The sequence below is a fragment of the Rutidosis leptorrhynchoides genome, chromosome 3, assembly GCF_046630445.1.
Source record: "Rutidosis leptorrhynchoides isolate AG116_Rl617_1_P2 chromosome 3, CSIRO_AGI_Rlap_v1, whole genome shotgun sequence".
Classification (NCBI taxonomy): Eukaryota; Viridiplantae; Streptophyta; class Magnoliopsida; order Asterales; family Asteraceae; genus Rutidosis; species Rutidosis leptorrhynchoides.
Window position 1 is genome coordinate 110,116,326 of NC_092335.1, and position 5,340 is coordinate 110,121,665.

Consider the following 5,340-nt stretch of genomic DNA (forward strand, 5'->3'; position numbering starts at 1 on the left):
ATGATCAGATCCAAAAAATTGGATCAGAAACCCATTTGTTCATACTCGTCTAGTCATCTTTATCATTTAAACCTCCTATGTGAACCAAATCAAAAAACAAACTCAAATAATAATTATTAACCTTGAACGATGTAATCAAATCATAAATAAAATCATGAACGCTTGAAATCAACACAAAAATACCAGATCCGCAAAATACCACTATTTATGCACCAAGTTTCAAGTTTTATGAACTCCAATTTGGTCCAGTAATGGGTCATTCCAATCTTGATTTCATCTTGTTTTTAATTTTAATTTTATATATTTATAAAGTAGATAAATAAAATTAAAAAATACGGAGTATATTAAATTAAAGAAAAGTAAATATAATTATATTATAAGAACTTTTAACGTAAATATATGTAACGACCCAACCCGTTATCCAACCAAAAACAACACAAAAAAAAGAATTCTTTTACACAGCGGGGTGCACGGCGCGCGACCCCTGTAGTGCGCGGCGCGCACAACCCCTTCTAGCTTCTGTCCGGATTTCTCAAATTGGGCAAAAAGATCTCCCACTTCCCGACACTTTTAGACGAAGCGACTTTCACAACACATTAATATAAGTAAAACTAACACGTTCCAATGATAAAATAAGTTTTACGACACTGGGCCCACATCGGCCCCTTTTACGAGTTACGTACAAAATACAAATTTCGACCACATGAGTTTAATTTGCAAACAAACTACGAGCATGATGTTTGGGGATAAACTACCCAATCCTAGGCCGAATCCAAAAGTAATCCATGCAAGCAACCAAAAAGGGAAATCGTCTAATCCCGAGCGTACCCTTACCACGTCCGCCTCCGAACCTAAAAATATAAACAACGAGAGGGTAAGCTAATGGATTAGTGAGTGCAATACTTATACGCATACATACATAATTCAATTACTTGCATTCACCTACACAAAATAACACATGTCATTAGTAGAACATAATATCACGTATTCAATTGTAAAACAAGCCCACATCGATAACATAAAGGTCACGTCAATATTACAATGCTAAAAATGAATACGTACAAATCACCGGTTAAATCAAGATCAAGAGGGAATAATCTCCCTTAAAAAGCCACAGATGTTCATAACATCGAATAGTATCAAAAATCCAATTTCATGAGTGGTATCGTCTCATCGAACTTTAAACCCACTCTTCATGCTTCATGTGGTATCGTCTCATCGAACTTTAAGCCCACATATGAGGTATCGCCACATCGAACTTTAAACCCTCATCAAGCAATACACTAGTAGTATGGCATCGTCAATATCGAACTTTAAATCCATACATATGAGGTATCGTCACATCGAACTTAAACCCTCATCAAACAAACAATCGTGGTATGGCATCGTCAATATCGAACTTTAAATCCATACATATGAGGTATCGTCACATCGAACTTAAACCCTCATCGAACAATGTAATAGTGGTATGGCATTGATAGTGCTCCAAATGAATATATATTTAGGCACAATATCCTTCCAATATGTAAAGCTTTTAGTTGCAATTGTTCTATTTTTATGTAATATTCGTTTAAATAAATAAGTGCGAAGACAAAAGAAGAAAACGACGATTTGAAGACGCAAATGACCAAAAAGCTCAATTGTACAAGATACGATCCAGGTGGTTCAATTTATTGATGAGAAACGTCTAAAAAATTACAAGAGTACGAGCCGCGGAATGCAAAGTACAAGATATCTCCGCGTACGAAAGGACGTTCGAAAATCCGGAACCGGGACCTGAGCCAACTATCAACGCGCGATGCAACGGACCTAAAATTACAAGTCAACTATGCACAAGAATATAATATATATATATATATATATATATATATATATATATATATATATATATATATATATATATATATATATATATATATATATATATATATATAATTAATATAAATTATATATATTATATATATTTAAATAAAACGTCAGCAAACTAGAAAACAAAGTGATTGAGCTGGATCCAGATGGCCATGCAATCGCATGGCCTGGCTGCCTTATTCCCATGCGATCGCATGGCAGGGAAATGGTGGCCAAGTCTATAAATTCAGCATTTTTCGGACGAGTTTTACACATCTTTTTCTTTTCCTTCCTCTGATCAATGTAATATATATTTATTTTTATAATTTTAAGTTTAATTTAAGATTAATAATAATTGGGTTATTGTAAGAAATGTTTTAAGGTTTTGTAAGTCGGAGTTCTGTCTGTGTAACGCTACGCGATTAAATATCACTGTAAGATATGTTCTTCCTTTTTAAATTAATGTCTCGTAACTAAGTTATTATTATGCTTATTTGAGCTGAAGTAATCGTGATATTAGACTAAATATTAAGACGGGGTTATTGGATTTTGTACCATAATTAAGGTTTGGACAAAAGACCGACACTTGTGAACATTGGACTATTGACTATTAATAGGTAGGGGGTATTGTCTAATTGAATGACAACTCATTAGAATCTGTCGAACCTATCTTCAAATTAGTTAATCTAATAATTATTAAAATGATTATGTATGTCCTATTTAGTGACGTTTATACGACATCTTTTACGATCATTTAATTAATTATTCAGGTTGGGTAATTGATTATTCATTCTGATCAAGTGGGTAAATTAATATTCATATCTCATTAAAACAGGGGTGGATTACATACAAGGATAATTGGTGTAATTATTAACAAAGTATTAAAACCTTGGATTACACGCAGTCGATAACCTGGTGTAATTATTAACAAAGTATTAAAACCTTATTACAGTTTGAATCCCTAATTGGTTGGAATATTTGACTTCGAGAATAAGGTTAATTTGATGAGCATTTTATAATTATGACCGATGGACTATTATGGACAAAAATCAGATAGGTATCAAATAAACCAGGACAAAGGACAATTAACCTGGGTAACAATTAATTAAAATCAAAACGTCAAACATCATGATTACGGAAGTTTAAAGCATAATACTTTTATTTCATATTTCATCGTACCTTTATTTACTGTCATTTTAATTACTGCAATTTACTTTATCGCAATTTAAATTCTGTCATTTATATTATCGTCATTTATTTTTACGCTTAAAATATAAAATCGACAAACCGATCATTAAACGGTAAAAACCCCCTTTTATAATAATATTACTATATATAATTATATATATTTTATATAAATATAGTTGTAAAAAATATAGCGTTAAACTCAGCTAGCTCCCTGTGGAATGAACCGGACTTACTAAAAACTACACTACTCTACGATTAGGTACACTGCCTATAAGTGTTGTAGCAAGGTTTAAGTATATCCCATCTATATAAATAAATAAAACTTGTGTAAATTATAACGTATTTCGTAATAAAAATAATAATATTTCGTACTACACCTCGCACACATCAGGCATCGTCCCATCGAACTTTAAATCCATACATATGAGGTATCGCTGCATCGAACTTTGGCCCTCATCCCGCATCGAATAATACAATAGTAGTATGGCGTCGTCATCATCGAACTTTAAGTCCATACACATGAGGTATCGCCGCATCGAACTTAAACCCGCATCCCGCACCCCGGTCCCAATGTGGCCCAAGAAAAGTGTATTCTACCGAATAACACTCGCCACGTCGTACACAAGCAACCAAATTATATACATAAACGTATAAATATTCCACTTACCTCAGTTACTTGAAACGCTAATCCCGCTTGAGCTTCCAATCAACCAAATGTAAATCACCTAAGAAATTCACAAACAAATAATCTAAACACTCTAGCTTATGTCCAAAACACCTTAAGTGCAATTTCGATCAATTTGCACTTACCTCCATTTTGACTAAGTCAAACATCGCCCAAAACGCCCATAATCACAATTAGCTAGTGATTATGTTCCAATACTATATTTTACTCAATGTTTCATCATCAAAACATTTACTTGTATCCTTTTGACACAAAACCCATTTTGACCAAATTTCAAGTCAAAACACCCATTTTGCAAGCTCATACCTTTAATCACTAACAACCTAAGTTAACTAGTGATTTCAACATCCAAACATGATTATTAGCTAATCAATTTCATCATCCAACCCAAAACCCACAAACAATGGTCATCGACACCATTTACTAGCTTAATCACCCATTTATCAACTAGTGGGTTTACTCAAGAACACACAAGTCAAAACCCTAACTTGGAAATAAAATCTAACAATTGAAATTCAAAGTTAGAACTTACCAACACTACCAAAACGTATCCAAGGAAGAGAGATGAACAACTTTAACACTTGGACTTTTGATCAATTCAAGCTCATTCTTCTCCAAATCTCCAAATCTCTCTCTAGAATCTCCCTCTCTCTCTAAGATGAAATGAGAGTGTGTGTGGATGTGAAAATGATCCAAAACTAGATCCAAATCTGGTATTATGGCCACAGATTCATCCTCAAGTGAAATGACCAAAATGCCCTTCATTTAACTCTAATTAAAACAAAACAGGAAACTTCCATCAGACAAGGTGCACGGCGCGCACCCATTACCCTGCGCGGCGCGCACAGGGGGTCTGATCAGTTCTGTCAGTTTAAAATCACACCACGCTTCACCCATTTAATGTACAACATATATACCTTATGTACACTAAATATTTGGGTCTTACAACTCTCCCCCACTTAAACTCGATCACGTCCTCGTGATCTTCGTCGCTTAACTAATCGGACCTACACTCCACGGTCCTTCGACGTACATTCGAACTTGATTTCCGCACAATATATATTAACCCGAAGGCTTTTCCCATTTGCTAACACGCACTAGCACACACTCTCCTTTAAAGTCCACAACGACTACAACGAGCACACATATAATCCTACTTGTCTCTATGGATTCTCTAGGAGACTTTTCTCATTAAGTTACCTTTTCCGACCAAATTGTCACCCGTGATTTATCAAATCTACCAAATTCGAGCACTATGTCTCGCTTCATTCCCGGACCGGAACGAACTTATGCTTAAATCCCCCGGCATACACAAGCTAACACTCCAAAACTCGTACCAAGTTAGTAACTTCCTTAGCGTACTTCTATCACGTACCTCGCTAAAATAAAGTTTGTACCACTAACATGGTCACAAGCGCCTCAATGGAGCCAACAAAAGGCGTATCCTGATGATTGGATAACGCTCGACGTATTACTTACAAGAAAGCAAGCACACCAAGTGATATGGTATCGTCAAATCGAACTTAAACCCATATCACATACTAACGCACCTATCGATATGGTATCGTCTAATCGAACTTAAACCCATATCTCATGCCAACTCACGCCTTGATATGGTA